The 20,527-nt window shown below is 44.6% G+C and overlaps 1 protein-coding gene and 2 pseudogenes across 3 annotated transcripts in view; all 3 read right to left on the bottom strand.

Moving 5' to 3' along the window:
- The window catches only part of LOC309550814, a 567,902-nt pseudogene that overhangs the window by 211,063 nt on the left and 336,312 nt on the right, over positions 1-20,527 (bottom strand). The window lies entirely within an intron of this gene.
- The window catches only part of LOC309548616 (uncharacterized protein), a gene marked incomplete at both ends in the record, with an annotated part of 254,414 nt that overhangs the window by 78,351 nt on the left and 155,536 nt on the right, over positions 1-20,527 (bottom strand). The window lies entirely within an intron of this gene.
- The window catches only part of LOC309548931, a 43,260-nt pseudogene that overhangs the window by 6,581 nt on the left and 16,152 nt on the right, over positions 1-20,527 (bottom strand). Inside the window, exons 5-6 of the transcript in view lie at positions 17,749-17,797; positions 15,857-17,110 (exon numbers count right to left, since the gene is read on the bottom strand). The product of the transcript in view is annotated as an uncharacterized misc_RNA (transcript). The remainder of the gene's footprint in view (positions 1-15,856; positions 17,111-17,748; positions 17,798-20,527) is intronic.

Raw genomic sequence — 20,527 nt, 5'->3', positions numbered from 1 at the left:
TTGTTGGCCTGTGTGGAGTCTCGGGAATACAGAGAAAGGGAACATCTCTCTGGTGGGTTCTCATTACTGGATCCATCTGTAGGAAACACACACACTGACTGAATACATTGTTTCTATGTGTTTATCAGATGATGGTGGATCTAGGTGGACCCTTCGTACTGCTCTCTCCTTTACAATAAAGTCTCCTCTTACCCGGTGATGTGAGGGGCGGCTGATTCTCCATCATGACGTCTTTGTAGAGATCCTTGTGTCCTTCTAAGAATCTTCTGAGAATCGGGACAGATCTGTGTTTTATTAATAGAGATAAGAGTGATGTCATGTGATCTCTCCTCTCCTCTCAGGTCAGGTCTGTGTTTATTAATAGGAATAAGGCAGGAGACAATACATTGAGGAAATTACAGATGTAGATATTACTAATGACCCGTAGGTTTACTTATTTCACAAAACTGGTAAATCAAAAAAAAAAAACAGTATAAAAGCACAATAGTCCCAATTTATTGAACGCAGCAGAGAGGGCAATTCCAAAAAATTGGCTAAAAATTAAAAAGTCTTACAATTAGAGATTGATATAAAAGAGTTGAATATACAATATGGAATACATGGGAAGCAGACAGGAAGACCAGATGGAGAGTTTCTCAAACAAGTGGGTTAAGTGGACAGAGTTCAAGAAGACGAGTAAATATTTAGAAATCTGGACGGATTAGAGTATGAGGGTGGAATATGGGTAGATTAAGAAGAAAAGGAGGTGGTAAAATAGATGACTAGATGAGCATTACCGAGTGGAATGGGAAGTGGGAGGGATCTGGGGAGAAGGGTTTCTTGGGGAAGGGTTTTAGTAAGATTATAGAAATGTATTTGTATTTTCTGTTTTTGAAAATTAATAAAATGTAAAATTTTGATTTAAATAATAAAAAAAAGTTATTACATATGACCTCCCAGAATCCTCCTCACCTCTCCGGTCAGGTTACTGTTTTATTAATAGAGATAAGAGTGATGTCATGTGACCTCCCAGAATCCTCCTCACCTCTCCGGTCAGGTCTGTGTTTTATTAATAGAGATAAGAGTGATGTCATGTGACTTCCCAGAATCCTCCTCACCTCTCTGGTCAGGTCTGTGTTTTATTAATAGAGATAAGAGTGATGTCATGTGACTTCCCAGAATCCTCCTCACCTCTCTGGTCAGGTCTGTGTTTTATTAAAGCAGAGTTCTGGCCTCGGGGGTGAAATTTAGATAAAAATAACCCCGGGACAGTCAGGGCTAGTACATTCCATAATGGATAGCCTCTGAACTGTCCCGGGTCGCACTTACCTTTTAGAAGAAATACTTACCTTGAAAATGTCTTCTCCAGCGCTGCCATCTCAGGTGTGGGCAGCTGAAGCCAGCACGTCCTCTTCTGCATCCTCTTCGGTGACGTCGGAGTCCCAGAATGCCCTGCACCGGCCCCGCTCGTCAGTTCCGGTGTAGGCGCGGCATCCCTGCACAGCATCTGGGCATGCCTAGAAGCTATTTAGCAGGGAATGCCGCGCCTGCACCTGAACTGACGAGCGGGGCCGGTACAGGCGCATTGACTCCTGGGAGCGATGACGTTCAGCTTCCAGGAGTCATCACAAGCCGGAAGAGACGGCGCCGCCCATGGCCGCAGAGGGAGGGAGTGGAAGAAAGGTGAGTATATTTTCTTCTATAACAAGGTAAGTAATAAAAAAAAATAAAAAATCGGGAGCATCCATTTGTTTTTCAGGTGACACTCAGCAAGCGGATGGCCTAAAATCGATTTTGTAAATTTTGAGGCCGGAACCCACCTTTAATAGAGATAAGAGTGATGTCATGTGACCTCCCAGAATCCTCCTCACCTCTCTGGTTAGGTCTGTGTTTTATTAAAGGGTAACTCCCACTTTCATGGGAAAAAAAATCAGCAAATAAAGAAAAAACAATATAGCAAATACAATTGCAACACAAATCATATTGATATTGAATGTTATTAAAAATGACCTTTCCTTTTTAATCTGCAGCTGTTGTAATTTTCTAGAAAATGCAATATGGCCGCCTGGAGCTGTTTTGTACACAGAATGTGTACAGACCACACCCCCAGAAACATCATTTCCTGCTTGTGTGATTGGCTTGCTGATTTTCCTAGAAGTCTGCCTAAGATACAAGTCAGATTTCTGGCATCCCCTGCAACAAAAATGTCATTTTTGGAGAGATACTCCCAATAGGAACACGTCTAAAGGGATGCAGGCCCAGCAGCTTTCCTCATTAGAGCCCTGCAGCTGCCACAGCTGACAGATAATTATGAAACCACTCCCATTTCACCCACTCAGCACAGAGGCACAGGGACTAAATAACGATTTCTTCAGAATAACAAAAGGTAGGAATCTGCAATACAGTTTGTTAAAATCCCTGCAAGGTACAGAGATCACCCAGATGGGAAATGTTTTTTTCTCAACAAAAGTGGAGTTACGCTTTAATAGAGATAAGAGTGATGTCATGTGACAAGCGAGAGAAAGCAAGGTGGCAGCATTGGGTCTGGGTGAAGAGTGGGGGACAGAAGTGTCAAATATGGGGTTTGAGGAGTGGAGATCTGCAATGTTGAATATGGAAATAGGGAGTGGGGGACAACAGTGTCCGTGGGGGTTGTGGAATATAGGTGAGCAGTGCGGGAAGGGGGGTGAGGAGAGGGGAACAAAAGGGTTAGATTGGGAGTAAGGAATGGGGGACAGCAGTGTTAGATGGGGGTGAGGAGCAGGGGATAGCGATGTTAGTTGGAGGGTGAGCAGTGGGGCACAGCGGTGATAAATGGGGGTGAGAAGGGGGGACAGCAGTGTGGGAAAGCGGTGTTAGATGGGGGTGAGGAATGGGGAACAGGAGTGATAGATGGGGGAGTGAGGAATGGGGGACAGCAGTATTAGATGGGAGGGGGGTGAGGAATGGTGGACAGCAGTGTTAGATGGGAGGTGAGGAGGGGGGACAGCAGTGTTAGATGGGGGGGGGGGGTGAGGAGTGGGGACAGCAGTGTTAGATGGGGGGTGAGGACAGCAGTGTTAGATGGGGGGTGAGGACAGCAGTGTTAGATGGGGGGGTAAGGAGTGGGGACAGCAGTGTTAGATGGGGGGTGAGGAGTGGGGACAGCAGTATTAGATGGGGGGTGAGGACAGCAGTGTTAGATGGGGGGTGAGGAGTGGGGACAGCAGTGTTAGATGGGGGGTAAGGAGTGGGGACAGCAGTTGGGGGTAAGGAGTGGGGACAGCAGTATTAGATGGGGAGTGAGGAGTGGGGACAGCAGTGTTAGATGGGGGGTGAGGACAGCAGTGTTAGATGGGGGTGAGGAGTGGGGGACAGCGGTGTTAGATGGGGGTAAGCATTGTTAGATGGGGGGTGAGGAGTGGGGGACAGCAGTGTTAGAAGGGGGGTGAGGAGTGGGGACAGCAGTGTTAGATGGGGGGGTGGGTAAGGAGTGGGGACAGCAGTGTTAGATGGGGGTAAGGAGTGGGGACAGCAGTGTTAAATGGGGGGGGGGGGTAAGGAGTGGGGACAGCAGTGTTAGATGGGGGGGTGAGGAGTGGGGACAGCAGTGTTAGATGGGGGTTGAGGACAGCAGTGTTAGATGGGGGGTGAGGAGTGGGGGACAGCAGTGTTAGATGGGGGGTGAGGACAGCAGTGTTAGATGGGGGGTGAGGAGTGGGGGACAGCAGTGTTAGATGGGGGTGAGGAGTGGGGGACAGCAGTGTTAGATGGGGGTGAGGAGTGGGGGACAGCAGTGAGGAGTGGGGGACAGCGGTGTTAGATGGGGGGTGAGGAGTGGGGGACAGCAGTGTTAGATGGGGGGTGAGGAGTGGGGGACAGCAGTGTTAGATGGGGGGTGAGGAGTGGGGGACAGCGGTGTTAGATGGGGGGGGTGAGGAGTGGGGACAGCAGTGTTAGATGGGGGGTGAGGAGTGGGGACAGCAGTGTTAGATGGGGGGTGAGGAGCGGGGGACAGTGGTGTTAGATGGGGGCAGGTAGCCGTGTCTGGTGTCTTCTGACACATGCAGAGTATAGATTGCACAGACACGGTGGGGTTCCCGGTCATCCAGCATATACAGATCTGGGGGCCCAGTTGGTGTTCAGGCAGAGGATGGGATTAATGTTAGTTGGGGGCGTTCTGCTGAATGTTTCTAGACGGGAGTGCCAAAGTCACCATGAGCTCTGCTTCTCACCCAGAAAAATTGTGGATACCTCGGATCTGTCTGGTGGGGGCGCTGCAGTAGAGCTGGAGAAAGTTTTGCTGTTGGGAAGCGCGCTGTGCGTCCATGCTTTTATGTTTTTATTGGGGGACCAGAAACAGATCCTCAGTGTTATGTGTTCCTCTGTTTCTGTTCCCCCAGCGGCAAAAATGAAGGGAGACATTTTCTTTAGGTAACTAAAGATTACAAATATAAAATAAGATCTTATTACCTCCTCTGCTGCCACTTCCAGCTACATCTCCTCTCTAATTCCTCACCACTCACTGTGGAATGTTCTATGTATACCTGACATCACTTCCTGTCTGTAACAACATCACTTCCTGTCTGTAACAACATCACTTCCGGTCTGTAACAACATCACTTCCTGTCAATATCTTAATCACTTCCTGTCTATAACTCATCACTTCCTGTCTGTGCGTTCCATCTGAGAGAAGTCAGGTCAAGGGATTTTTGTACTCATCGTACTTACGATGATTGTAGCCGGTGATGTTTTGGTGATTTGCTCTAACAGGTAACTTTTCAGGACTGGCCTTCAGGGTGTTCTCCCTTCATCTTCTACCAAACAGTATCAGTATTTCTTGCTAAAAAACAACTTAGAACCCCCAAACATTATACTTTTTTTTTTAGCAGAGACCCTAGAGAAAAAAATAGGGATAGTTTAAATTTTTTATGTCACATGGTATTTGCGCAGTGGTTTTGAAAACGCAATTTTTGAGCGAAAAACACAATTTTTGGGGGAAAAAATACACTTTAATTCATTAAAAAAACACATTACCCCTAAACCTCAATTTTATTGTATACTGTGATGTTATGCTGAGTAAATAGATACCTAATATGTCATGCTTTAAATTGGCGCACAACCGTAGAATGGCGACAAAGTACTGTACTTAAAAATCTCCATAGGCATTTACATAGTTTTTTTGCCACTGATGGGACCCTTTTTCCTCCCAGTGCCCATGACCCTGAGAACTGGTGATAACCAGACCATTATTCTTGATCTTTACAGATAGTCTACAGACGGGTATGGTGCCAGCTGATTGGAAAAAAGCCAACGTGGTACCAATATTTAAAAAAAGCTGAGATATATCCCGGGTAACTATAGGCCAGTCAGCCTAACATCAGTAGTCTGCAAGATTTTGGAGGGGATGTTAAGGGACTATATACAAGACTTTAGGAATGAAAACGGTATTAGTAGTAGTAATCAGCATGGATTCATGAAAAATCGTTCTTGCCAGACCAATCTATTAACCTTCTACGATGAAGTGAGTTGCCATCTAGATAAAGGAAGTCCTGTGGATGTGGTGTATCTGGACTTTGCAAAGGCATTTGACACAGTTCCCCACAAATGCTTACTGTACAAACTAAGGTCTATAGGTAGGGACCATAGGGTGAGTACCTGGATAGAGAACTGGCTCCAGGAGAGAGTCCAGAGGGTGGTGATAAATGGGGAGTACTCGGATTGGGCGGGTGTGGAAAGTGGGGTCCCCCAAGGTTCTGTCCTGGGGCCAATCCTGTTTAACCACTTGCCGTCTGAGTACCGTAGTACTACTGCGGCAAAGTGGCTCGTTATCGTCTGACGACGTAGTACTACGTCGTCAGACACTCCCCCTTCTCAGCGGCGTGCGCGCGCCGCCGGAAGCTCGCTCCCGCTGTATTCAGTCACAGCGGGAGTCGGGCCAGGGGAAATCGTCGGGGATCTAGTGTGGAGATCCGCCTGCTTGTGTAAACACAAGCGGGCGGATCTCCCAAGTGACAAGCAGGGTCAGATTGCAGGGTTCAGCATAGCTGAACCCTGGATCTGTCCTTGTGTCACACAGTCACCCCCCCCCCCCCCACTGGTCAGTAAGCACCAGGCATACATTAACCCCTCCCTCTCCAATAAAATTAACCCCTTCCCTGCCAGTGTCATTTTTACAGTAACAGTGCATACAGTATATATAGCACTGATTACTGTAGTAATGTCACTGGTACCCCCAAAAGTGTCAAAAATGTCAGTCAAGGGTCCGATCTGTCTGCCGCAATGTCGCAGTCCCGCAAAAAAAATCGCAGATCGCCGCCATTACGCGTTAAAAAAAAAACACCAAAAATGACAGAAATCTTTCCCTTTTAGTAAACGCAATAACTTTTGCGCAAACCAATCAAAATACGCTTATTGTGACTTTTTTTACCAAACATAGGTAGCAGAAAACAAATTGGCCAAAAATGTAAAAAAATTTTGATTTTTACATTTTTTTGGGGGGAATATCATATAAAAAAATGTGAAAAATATTGTTGTTTTTTCAAAATTTACGCTCTTTTTTTGTTTATAGCGCAAAAAGTAAAAATCGCACAGGTGATCAAATACCACCAAAAGAAAGCTCTGTTTGTGGGAAAAAAAGGACGTAAATTTCGTTTGGGTATGGCGTTGCACGACCGCGCAATTGTCAGTTAAATTCGCACAGAGCCGAATCGCAAAAAGTGGCCCAGACGTAAGACAGCAAAATCCTCTAGTGGTAAAGTGGTTAATTTATTCATAAACGACCTAGAGGAGGGGATATCTAGCACAATCTTGGTATTTGCGGATGATACTAAACTAAGCAGGCCAATATCTTCTATGCAGGATGTGGAAACCTTACAAGCGGACCTGAACAAAATAATGGGGTGGTCAACTACATGTCAGATGAGGTTTAATGTTGAAAAATGTAATGTAATGCACTTGGGTGTCAGAAACATGAACACAAGTTACTCGCTATGGGGGGGGGGGGCTCTGGCTGAATCTAAGATGGAAAAGAACCTGGGGGCCCAAGTCGACTACAGGTTTGGCAGTGGCATGCAATGCTAAGCTGCTGCAAGCAAAGCCATAGAAACATAGAATGTGTCGGCAGATAAGAACCATTTGGCCCATCTAGTCTGCCCAATATATCTGAATCCTTATGAATAGTCCCTGGCCCTATCTTATATGAAGGATAGCCTTATGCCTATCCCATGCATGCTTAAACTCCTTCACTGTATTTGCAGCTACCACTTCTGCAGGAAGGTTATTCCATGTATCCACTACTCTCTCAGTAAAGTAATACTTCCTCATATTACTTTTAAACCTTTGCCCCTCTATTAAAACTGTGTCCTCTTGTGGTAGTTTTTCTTCTTTTGAATATGCTCTCCTCCTTTACCGAGTTGATTCCCTTTATGTATTTAAAAGTTTCTATCATATCCCCTCTGTCTCTTCTTTCTTCCAAGCTATACATGTTAAGGTCCTTTAACCTTTCCTGGTAAGTTTTTTCCTGCAATCCATGTACTAGTTTAGTAGCTCTTCTCTGAACTCTCTCTCTAGAGTATCTATATCCTTCTGGAGATATGGCCTCCAGTACTGCGCACAATACTCCAAGTGAGGTCTCACCAGTGTTCTGTACAGCGGCATAAGCACTTCTCTCTTTCTACTGCTTATACCTCTCCCTATACATCCAAGCATTCTGCTGGCATTTCATGCTGCTCTATTACATTGTCCTCCCACCTTTAAGTCTTCTGAAATAATTACTCCTAAATCCCTTTCCTCTGAAATTTAATGTGGATATTGCACTTATCCACATTAAATTTCAGTTGCCAGAGTTCTGACCATTCTTCTAATTTTCCTAAATCCTTTTCCATTTGGCGTTTCCCTCCAGGAACATCAACCCTGTTACATATCTTTGTGTCATCAGCAAAAAGACAAACCTTACCATCGAGGCCTTTTGTAATATCACTTATGAAGATATTAAACAAAATTGGTCCCAGTACAGATCCCTGAGGTACCCCACTGGTAACCTGAGCTTGTTCTGAATGTTCTCCATTGACTACAACCCTCTGTTGTCTGTCACTCAGCCACTGCCTAATCCACTCCACAATATGGGAGTCCATGCTCAATGACTGCAGTTTATTGATAAGTCTTCTATGTGGGACAGTGTCAAAAGCCTTACTAAAATCTAGATATGCAATGTCTACTGCACCTCCACCGTCTATTATTTTAGTCACCCAGTCAAAAAAATCTATAAGATTTGTTTGACATGATCTCCCTGAAGTAAACCCATGTTGTTTTTCATCTTGCAATCCATGGGATTTAAGATGTTCCACAATCCTATCCTTTAATAGGGTTTCCATTAATTTGCCTACTATTGATGTCAGACTCACTGGTCTATAGTTGCTCGATTCCTCCCTACTACCTTTCTTGTGAATGGGCACGACATTTGCCAATTTCCAATCTTCCGGGACGACTCCTGTTACTAATGATTGGTTAAATAAATCTGTTAATGGTTTTGCCAGCTCACCACTAAGCTCTTTTAATAATTTTGGGTGTATCTCATCAGGACCCTGTGACTTATTTGTCTTCACTTTAGACAGCAATCTTAGAACGTCTTCCTCTGTAAAGACACATGCATCAAACGATTCATTAGTCATCCTTTCAAGTGGAGGTCCTTCTCCTTCTTTTTCTTCTGTAAAAACTGAACAGAAGTATTCATTTAGGCAGTCGGCTAGCCCTTTATTCTCTTCTACATACCTTCCGTCCTTTGTTTTTAATTTAGTTATTCCTTGTTTTAATTTCCTTTTTTCATTTATATATCTGAAGAATGTCTTATCCCCCTTTTTCATAGACTGAGCTAGTTTTTCTTCTGCCTGTGCTTTAGAAGTTCTTATAACTTGCTTGGCCTCTTTCTGCCTAATCTTGTAGATTTCCTTATCTTCATTGCTCTGGGTTTTTTTATAATTACAAAATGCTAGCTTTTTATTTTTAATGATTTGGGCCACTTCTGCTGAGTACCACAGTGGTCTCTTCCTTTTTTTGCTTTTACTGACAAGTCTAATGCAATTTTCTGTTGCCTTCAATAATGCACCTTTTAAGTAGTCCCATTTCTCCTGGACTCCATGTAATCCTTTCCAGTCTGATAAGGACTCATTTATGACTATTTTCATTTTTGAAAAGTCTGTTTTTCTAAAATCTAAAACTTTTGTTTTTGTGTGGTGTGACTCTTTCACAGTTCTTATATTAAACCACACTGACTGGTGATCACTGGATCCCAAGGTTTCGCCTACAATGACATCATATACCGAATCCCCATTTGTGAATACCAAATCCAAAATGGCTTCCCTCCGGGTTGGCTCCTCAACCACTTGTTGCAGAGACAACCCCAATAGGGAATTTGGAATATCTGTACTCCTGGTAGAACTTGCTATTTTGGTTTTCCAGTTTATATCTGGAAGATTGAAATCTCCCATAATGATAACTTCTCCTTTCATTGTCATTTTAGCTATTTCTTCAACTAGTAGTTCATCTAGTTCTTTAACTTGACCAGGTGGTCTATATATCACACCTACACGAGTTACTGCATGATTAGCAAACTGCAACGTAACCCAAACTGACTCTATGTTGGCCTCACCAACTTGTATTAGGTTAGATTTAATGCTATCTTTCACCTACAGGGCCACTCCTCCTCCTTTCTTGCCTTCTCTGTCTCTTCTGTATAAAGAGTACCCTGGTATGGTTATGTCCCAGTCATTTCTTTCATTAAACCATGTCTCCGTAACAGCCACTAAATCTACATTCTCAGATGCCATTATTGACCCAAGTTCATTGATTTTTTTACCTAAACTGCGAGCATTTGTAGACAGGACTCTGAGCTTATCATTTCTTAACCTCTGTGCTTCTGACCTGTTCTGGCATTGTTTCGGGGGGCAATTGGACTCTTGTATTTCCACTCTTTTGCCCCCCCTTCCTAGTTTAAATACTCTTTCGCAAATTCTTGGAGTTGTTCACTAAGTACATTTGTTCCTTTGAGAGAAAGATGCAATCCATCTTTTTTGTACAGTTCCTTTCTATTCCAAGTAGAGCTATCATGAGAAACAAAGCCAAATCCTTGATCTTGACACCATTTACTAAGCCATATGTTGAACTCCTTTATGCGCCTCTGCCTATCATTCTGAACATTATGCAGAGGCAGAACACTGGCATGTGTATTCTCTGCCTTTTGGCTAAGATCAAGTGTAGTATCTGTTCTTATCAGTTGGTATGGACCTTGATGGTTAGTATCGGCAGGGGCCGAAATGAACCGGGGCACCCTGGGCGTAACTGGGGGACCGGGAAGTGGGCACTGTCAGAGAAAGCCGGATGGGTCCACCGCCTTTTGATTTGAATGGGTCCGCCCCTATCAGTTTGAAGGGAGCGAGAAAGCCGGTTTCGCCAGTTTTCCGGTTAGTACTGCTCCTGGATGTGATTGGTAAGGAATGGCGGATGGTGGTGGGAGGACCTTTCCTCCTGGGTTGAATCTGGCCTTGCAAAAGGCTTGTCCCCAGTTGAAGGCAGGTTCTCCCTAAGCTGTCTAAAGTTCTGATGCCTCCTGGTAGGATGGGCTACAGTGGGTCTGGCCGGGGGCCGAGACCGAAAAAGCCCGTGGTATACGTGCCCCTGGGGTGGCAGCCCAGGGGTGCCTTAATTCTCACTGGTAAGGGGCAGCTCACCTGAGTTTTTCAGCACCTTGGTCACTGCACCATCACACTTTTTCTGCACCTGCCTCTTGGGGCGGGCCTTTTGGCCAGCACCAGAGGAATTTTTTATTCCTGGCAGGGGGGCCTGTCAAGGTCTCGCACTTTGGCACTACCCAGCACTTCTCCACTTCCCTTTTCCCCACTCTGTTTTTCTTTGTCGTGTGTTCACGTTTGTCCCTTTTTGGTTGTACTGTCACTTGCACGACTGGTATGGCGTAGGTCCTCGGGCCTGCCCTGAAAGTCTTGGGAGGGGGTGGATATGGCTTTCTGGCTTAGCTCGCCCTCTCTCATGGGGTCTCCCTTTGAGGGAGCCCCACCAAGTACTTGGGGTGGGCTGTTTCGGCAGTCCCCCTGGAGAACGGGGTCTGCCTGGCTTCGGCTGGGCGGGCCATAGTGAGTACCTCAGTCCCTGTCAGGAGCTTTGCGCCCCGGGAGATCAGGGTCTAGGCCCTTCCTCTTCGGAGGAGGGCTATGTGTACGCCTTGTGCACTTTTTGTGTGTCTCACGTTTTGCGTGTGTGCACTTTTTTATGCACCGGGTGTAAGTCTTTTGAGTGTGTTTCACACACCACGGGCTTAAAAATAAAAAAAATAAATAAATAAATGCAATGCTAAGCTGCTGCAAGCAAAGCCAGCAGAATACTGGCATGTATAAAAAAGGGGATTTACTCCAGAAATAAAGAGATTATTCTCTCACTCTACAAGACTCTGGTCCGGCCACATCTGGAGTATGCTGTCCAGTTCTGGGCATCGGTCTTCAGAAAGGATGTGCTAGAACTGGAGAGAGTCCAGAGAAGGGCAACAAAAATAATTAGGGGAATGGAAGACATCAGCTATGAAGAAAGACTACAAGCATTGAACTTACTCTCTCTGGAGAAGAGATGGTGAGAGGGGATATGATATCAATGTACAAATACTATACTGGTGACCCTAGAATCAGGAAAAAAAATTTCAGAGAAAGGAAATACAATAAGACCCGTGGCCACTCACTAAAACTAGAAGAAAAACGCTTTAACCTTAAACTACGTAAGGGGTTCTTTACTGTCAGAGCGGCAAGGATGTGGAATTCTCTTCCACAAGCAGTGGTATCTGCAGGGAGCATCGATAATTAAAAAAAACTATTAGATGGGCACCTTAAAGACCACAACATACAGGGGTATACAATGTGTGGTTAACAGTAGACACACACACACACACACATCATAGGTTGAACTGGATGGACTGATGTCTTTTTTCAACCTCACTAACTATGAAACACAACTATAATTCATTACACAGGCTGAACTAGATGGACTATTGTCTTTATTCAACCTCAACTACTATGTAACTATATAACTAAAATGGGCACCTTAAAGACCACAACATGAAGGGGTATACAATGTACGCAATGAAAGTGCATATCACCCCAGTAATAATCAAGAGAAATATACACAAGCAGCGCTAGACATGACATGATTAATCATTGAAACAAAGTCCAAAAATGTTCATAAAAGAAGTTTTCGTAAAACAAGGTGCAACTTGGAACATCTCTAAGCAGTCCACCGTGGGATTAGAAACCAGTGCTGGAGCCGGAAAAGTAAACATCAATCCCTTCACCTCACCATGTGTACCTCTCCCCCAGGGAAACTCACTTACCAGATAATGGTAAGAAAACAGCCCAATTCAAGGTAGCAGAACCCTATATATTCGAACCGCAATGCATCCAAGATCCACTTGTATGAAAGTATCTGTTCTCCTGGAAGTGCAGAGCTCAAGTAGAGTGCATGAGGAGAAACAAAGAGATGGCACATAGAGCAGTATTGCTAACAAATCAGTTTATTATGGCCCAACCCCCTTACACCAATGCACTTACACAACAAACAGGATAAAACAGCGTCGCAATGTACATAAAAACAAAGCAGCAGCAGACACTTGCGGGAGCCTACCAGACCTCCGTCTCACTCGTCAGCGTTCCGGAAGTCTGCGAGTGCTGCCGAGACTCCCTCCTAGTGTCCTGCTGTTATGTGACTGCATTGCTCACGCCCTGACCGGTTTCGTCATTCAGAGACTGCTGCGGTTAACAGCAAACACACACACATTATGGGTTGAACTGGATGAACTGGTGTCTTTTTTCAACCTCACTTTATATGTAACTGCAGGAGCCTTCCACCCACTCAGGCGAGTGGGGGCGCTCCTTCACTGAGAGGGCTTAGAGAAAGACTGGGCTGATCTCTGGACCCAGGGATTTTTCTGACCTTGCCCCGAAGGCTTGAGTCCGGATGCAGACAGTTGAGGCCGTCACCACTGCCTGGATCTGGAAGCACTGGTATTATGTGTGCTGGGGATCTTAAAGGAAGGACGCCTGCTCTTCTCTTTACAGGTAGCAACATACTCTTCACCCCCGAGATCTTTTGGATATACTTATCCAGATCATCACCAAAAAGGCGTTCTCCCTGAAAGGAGAAGCTAGCCAGTAATTTCTTACATGGTAATTCCACAGACCAGCTCTTTAACCAAAGGATTCTGTGCATATGCATTGTCATCAGAGCAAACCGTGACATTTGTCTTTTAGAGTCCGTAAGAGCATCTACTGCAAAACACAAAGTGTGAGGTAGATCTGACAGATCTTCCACAGACTCTCCTTGGTATTTTTAGATATTTATTGCTGGCTGGACTATATATAATCTCTGTGCGCCAGAATCTCCTTCCTCCATTAGCAGAAACACAGGATCTCCATCTTCCCTACTAACAGAACGGCGATCTGCCTTGTTTACATCGACAGACCACTGTTCTGCCTCTCTCTGGAACGATTGCAAGGTGCTGGTGGACATCATGTCCGCTGGACTCGTTGATTGGCTCCCACTGTGTCCAGCGGAAGCTGTGCACCGACGGCACACTTGCATGCCGTAGACCCAGGAAATGCAGATGACGTACAGGTATGTGATTCTGCGCAGAAGGGCTGCCCTGCTGCAGGACATGTACATGGGGTGGTCAAAACAAAATATCTCCCTGATAAAGAGAGAAGCTATGACCTGGTGGATTACATGCAGAACTCCTGGGCCCAGCTGAGGACATTTAGGGCCTTAAGATTGAAGATGTGGTGGATGTCTCCTTTTGGTTTGGGAACTGTGGACAGAGAAGAACTCCTGGAACTCTTCTGGCATTAGCTCAGTGAGATAGAGTTTGGAAGACTAATGTCATAGACAGGTTGCCAAAAAGTTTACGGCTTTAGAAAGGGCCTCCAATGGCTGTCAATGTGGTGCCTTCTCCACCCTCCATCTCACTAATAAAACCCCAATGGATGACTCTCTATGAACTGATCACATTCCAATCACCGATCATCTAATCATTGGTAAAAAAGAAGACTCGACACAGAATATTGTGCGAAGAGTTTTTATTGGACAAGATCAGAATAAGCGATTACCACACAGTAAATATGAATAAAATAAAGCTTAAATCTTTTATAATAGAATTAACAAATGTGTCAAATGTATTAATAATCATACATTGGTTGGACCAATAAAAAACCGGCTACTTTAATAAATCAAAAAGGATCAAAAAAAATTAAGCAACCAATCATCAGGTATGCATTCTTGACCGTGATGCAATTGAGGACCCTATAATCAATGCAAGGTATCAAAGAAGGTTCACCAGTGAACGATGAATCCTGATTGGCTGCTGTGGGTTAATGCTGTTTATAGTGATCTTTTTCCATCCAGTAGGTTAGATCTATATACATATTTATAAGTAGAACACAAAAAGAATGTATTGTCAGAATTGTTTGTCTGCTGCCCCATGTATTGTCATGAATGCCCACTTGTTGCCCCCATGTATTACCGACAGGTGCGCACACCGTGGTGAACAAGCACGATATTATGTGTGAAACGCGTCCACCTTTCTGTATCCCGTATTGACTGTCTGCAATAAATATCGCTATAACCTGTTGGAGTGCGACCATTTTCATTGGTTTTATGCCCCATATATTGTCAGGATTGCCCACTTATTATCACATGTATTGTGCGGATTGCCCACTTATTATTCCATATATTGTACGGAATGCCCACTTATTATCCCATGTATTGTGTGGATTGCCCACCTGTTGCCCCATGTATTGTCATGATTTCCCGCCTGTTGCCTCATGTGGGGAGGGGTCGGTAAAGGTAGACAGTTGAGTCATGATTTTACCACCCCCTTAACCTTAAATGGGGCGGTACACATGGCACTGCAATTCGTGGCTGCTGCAAACCTCACCCCCCCCCCCCCGGTCACATTGGGCAATGCTTTTCAACTGAATGAGGTTGTGCCGCAACAGCCCCTATGCATACGGTTGCAGCGTACTGGTGTGGGGTTTACAGGGTTAACATAAGGGCTCCCAGCTGCCTGCCAACCCCACAGAGGGTAATGCGGGTGTTAACCAACCCCCGAGTGGACTGTGGTGGTTTCACATTTGTTTATGGACTAAACAGTTCCACCCGTTACAATCCAGCGTCCATTTCCCGTAGTACCAGCAGGGCGTGCACTCTGATGTTTCATTATATTTCCTTTATTTGTAAACTTTCCCGCACTCTGAACATGAAATAGGACGCTCGCCCGTATGAACTTTGTGGTTTCTAAGAAATAAACCTTTGTTTGGAAAACATTTCCCGCACTTGTAACATTAAAAAGGGCACTCATCTGTGTGTAAGTAGGTATTCTTTCTTAGTTAAACATTTCCCGCACTCTGCACAAGATTAGAGACGCTCGCCTGTATGAAATTTCCGGTGTCTAACAAGTAAACATTTGAACGCAAAACATTTCCCGCGCTCTAAACATGAATAGGGAAGCTTACCCGCGTGTATTCTCTAAAGGCTGAGAAGGTTTCCTTTATTATTAAAACATTTCCCACACTCTGAACATTAACAGGGAAGCTCACCCCCTGTGCATTTTCTGATGGCTAAGAAGGTTTCTTTTCTGATTAAAACATTTCCCGCACCTGGAACATGAATAGGGATGTTCAACAATGTGTATTCTTTTGATGCGTAAGAAGGCTTACTTCATGAGTAAAACATTTCCCACACTCTGAACATGAATAAGGACGCTCTACTGTGTGTATTCTCTGATGCCTAAGAAGGCTTTCTTTACGATTAAAACATTTCCCGCACTGTGAACAAGAATAGGGACGCTTACCTGTGTGTGTTCTCTGATGGCTAAGAAGGTTTCCTTTTCTACTAAAACATTTCCCGCACTCTGAACATGAATAGGGACGGTCACCTGTGTGTATTCTCTGATGGCTAAGAAGGGTATGTTTATTATGAAAACATTTCCCGCACTCTGAACATGAATAGGGACGGTCACCTGTGTGTATTCTCTGATGGCTAAGGAGGTTTTGTTTATTATTAAAACATTTCCCACACTCTGAACATGAATGGGGACGCTCACATGTGTGTATTTTCTGATGGCTAAGAAGGTTTCCTTTATGATTAAAACATTTTCCGCACTCTGAACATGAATAGGGACGCTCACCCGTGTGTATTCTCTGATGGCTAAGAAGGTTTCCTTTACTAGTAAAACATTTCCTGCACTCTGAACATGAATAGGGACGCTCACCTGTGTGTATTCTCTGATGGCTAAGAAGGGTTTCTTTACGACTGAAACATTTTGCGCACTCTGAACATGAATAGGGACGCTCACCTGTGTGTATTCTCTGATGGCTAAGAAGGGTTTCTTTACGACTGAAACATTTCCCACACTCTGAACATGAATAGGGAAGCTCGCCTGTGTGTATTGTCTGATGGCTAAGAAGGCTTCCTTCATAAATAAAACTTTTTCCGCACTCTGAACATGAATAAGGACACTCCCCTGTGTGAATTCTCTGATGACGAAGAAGGTTTCCTTTTCTACTAAAACATTTCCTGCACTCTGAACATGAATATGGATGCTCAACTGTGTGAATTCTCTGGTGCTGAAGAAGGCTTATTTTCTGCTTAAAACATTTCCCGCACTCTGAACATGAATAGGGACGCTCACCTGTGTGTGTTTTCTGATGGCTAAGAAGGTTTCTTTTGTGTTTAAAACAGTTTCCGCACTCTGAACATGAATAGGGACGCTCACCTGTGTGTATGCCCTGATGGATATTTAGGCTTCGTTTATGATTAAAACTTTTTCCGCACTCTGAACAGGACAATGAATTCTCTCCTGTATGAACCCCTTTATGGTATAAAGAAGATTCCCTGAGATGAGATGGTTTCCCGCACCCGTTGGCACTGTCAGATATTAGAGGACAATGTGAAGTATCAGGATATTCCAATGATCTCCTCCAATGGTGAGGTCTGTCATGTATATTATGAGGAACGGGATTTACTTCTGGAGAAGATGCCATGTCATTATCTTCTGTAGTCACATCTTCCTCCGATGTCCTTCTATTCCCACCACAGAGTCCGTCTGTCAGAAGACAAGAAAAATTACCAAGAGTTTTCCACACTCATATACACTGCTCAACACTTTATAATCAGAGTATAGCATCAAGTCAGGGAATATCCTGGGATATTCATCGGGTCAGTCAAGTAGCAGAGGGGGTTGTTTATCAGTTTCAGCTGGACAGTGCCGTAGAAGGTCCTTAACCCATCAGCAGGACCGGTATCTGCTCCTTTGTGCAAGGAGGACCAGGATGAGGACTGCCAGAGTCCTACAAAATGACCTCCAGCAGGACACTGGTGTGAATGTCTCTGACCAAACAATCAGAAACAGACTTCATGAGGGTGGCCTGAGGGCCCGACGTCCCCTAGTGGGCTCTGTGCTCACTGCCCGGCACTGTGGAGCTCGATTGGCATTTGCCATTGAACACCAGAATTGGCAGCTCCACCACTGGCACCCTGTGCTTTTCACAGATGAGAGCAGATTCACCCTGAGCACATGTGACAGACGTGAAAGGGTCTGGAGAAGCCGTGGAGAACGTTTAAAAGAGATCTGTGGTGGAACTGAGTGCAATCACAACACCAAACTATGACAACTAACCAGATCAATGATACCACCCAACCAAACATCACTAAGTAAGCTTTAACCCATTCTTGTATAATTACCTGAGCTGATATCTGGAGAAGATTCTTCCTCTTTAACTGCATCCATCATCCCAACCTCCTCTGTAAAATGCTGATCACCCCTCACATACGTCTTTTCCTTTATAACCTCAATTTGTACATTTATCAGATCTTCATCCTAAACCAACAAAATGGCAGAAATAATAATAAATACAAAAAAATAATAATAATAGAAGAATGATATCTCTTAGGGCTTGGGATCACTCTCCTACATTCTCAGTCACCTGATGATGGTGGGGGATGGTGTGATCTTCCTGTGTGGAATCCCGGGAATACGGAGGATGGGGACATCTCTCTGGTGGATTTCTGTAACTGGATGACTCCACCATGGTGTCCTGGTACTGCTTTCTGTGACCTTTTGGAAACCCTGCCTCCTCCATTACAAAATTCTCATCATCCTCCTCTTTTATCTCTTCTTTTATGTTAAGTTGTGTGGAATCTCGGGAATACAGAGAAAGGGAACATCTCTCTGGTGGGTTCCCATTACTGGAACCATCTGTAGGAAACACACACACTGACTGAATACATTGTTTCTATGTGTTTATCAGATGATAGGGGATCTATGTGGACCCTCCGTACTGCTCTCTCCTTTACAATAAAGTCTCCTCTTACCCGGTGATGTGAGGGGCGGCTGATTCTCCATCATGACGTCTTTGTAGAAGTGGATCTACAGATCCTCAAACATCAATCCATATACCCAAACAGTTTTTGTATTTAGTGGCCATCACTCACCTGTGCTGATGTCTGGAGAAGATTCCTCCTCTTTAACTTTGTCCATCATCCCAACCTCTTCCCTGAACTGCTGATCACCCCTCACATACGTCTCTTCTTCCTCTTTAACCTCATCTTTTATATCTATCAGATTTTCATTCTAAACAAACAAAATAGCAGGGAATGGTTTCTTTAAAATGTGAGCAAAAATAACCTTATACCAAAAAGTGGAATATATTTTCATACAGTCAGATCACTTTTATGATCTCTACTTCCATCTTCACCTACCTGATGATGGCGAGGGATGGTGTGACCTTCCTGTGTGGAATCCCGGGAATACAGAGGACGGGGACATCTCTCTGGTGGGTTCTCATTACTGGATCCATCTGTAGGAGACACACACACTGACTGAATACATTGTTTCTATGTGTTTATCAGATGAGGTGGATCTAGGTGGAGCCTCCGTACTGCTCTCTCCTTTACAATAAAGTCTCCTCTTACCCGGTGATAGGAGGAGCAGCTGATTCTCCATCATGAAGTCCTTGTAGAGATCCTTGTGTCCTTCTAAGAATCTTCTGAGAATCCTCCGCACCTCTCTGGTCAGGTCTGTGTTTTACTAATAAAAATAAGAGTGATGTCATGTGACCTCCCAAAATCCTCCTCAACTCTCCGATCAGGCTAGGGATTATTAATAGCAATAAGAGCGATATCATGAGAGAAAGCAAAGTGGCAGCTTTGGGTCTGGGTGAAGAGTGGGGGACAGATGCGTCAAATATGGGGTGTGAGGAGTGCAGATCTGCAATGTTGAATAAGGGAATGAGGAGTGGGGTACAATAGTGTCAGTGGGGGTTGTGGAAGATAGGTGAGCAGTGTGGGAAGGGGGGTGAGGAGAGGGGAACAACAGTGTTGGATGAGGAATGAGAAGTAGGGAACTGGGGTGATAGATGGGGGGTGAGCAATGGTGGAAAGCGGTGTTAGATGGGGGGGTGAGGAGGAGGGGACAGTGGTGTTAGATGGGGGTGAGGAATGGTGGAAAGCGGTGTTAGATGGGGGGTGAGGAGTGGGGCACAGTGGTGTTAGATGGGGGGGGGGGGGTTAGGAATGGTGAACAGCAGCGTTAGATGGGGGTGAGGAATGGGGGACAGTGGTGTTAGATGGGGGGTGAGGAGTGGGGGCCCAGTTGGTGTTGGGGCAGAGGACGGGATTAATGTTAGTAGTGACAAGGGAGGAAAGCTGGTGAATATTTCCAGCGGTGAGTGTCGGGGTCACCCGAGCTCTGCCTCTTCCCCAGATAGAATATGAGTACCTCAGCTCTGCCTGGTGAGGGCGCTACAGGAGAGCTGGAGGAAGTTTTGCTGCTCATCCTACTTCTGTGATTTCACTGGGGGACTCCAATCTGATTTTCAGAGTTATGCGTTCCTCTGTTTCTGTTCCCCCGGCATAAAAACCGAAGGAGAACATTTTATTTATGTAATTAAAGATTATATATAGAAAATAATATCTTATTACCTCCTCTGCTGCCACTTCCAACTACGTCTCCTCTCTACTTTCTCCCGACTCGCCTCTGAAATTCCTTTTTATAGCTGACATCACTTCCTCTGTGGACCTACATCACTTCCTGTCAGTATCTTACATTACTTCCTGTCTTTACCTCATCACTTCCTGCCTGTGCGTTCCATCTGAGAGAAGTCAGGTCACCACTTGTGGACCATATTGTAAAGTGACCAGATTTTTAAAATGAAATCCAGGGACATATTTTTTTTTTTTTTTTTGCCAAATGGTAAACTATTTTATAAGCATATTTCCTGGAAATGATCTATGCGGTGTATGTGGGATGTGTTTATGGAATGATTGTATGATATATATGTTATTTCTCACATTTCGTCCATGAGATAGAAAAAAGATAAAGATACTTTTTAAAATTTGTTGGGATAGGGCTACCAAATGTTAGGAAGATAAGATAGAGGAAAAACTTGGAGGGGGGGATGGGGGCAGCTAAATTCAAATCCAATCCGGGCAGGAGTGATGGTGTCCCCCTCTCTGCAAAAGG

Source organism: Pelophylax lessonae (assembly GCF_965119305.1).
Source record: "Pelophylax lessonae genome assembly, chromosome: 1".
NCBI classification, from domain to species: domain Eukaryota; kingdom Metazoa; phylum Chordata; class Amphibia; order Anura; family Ranidae; genus Pelophylax; species Pelophylax lessonae.
The sequence above is the reverse complement of the archived record's forward strand: the minus strand, read 5'-3'. Positions and strand labels throughout refer to the sequence as shown.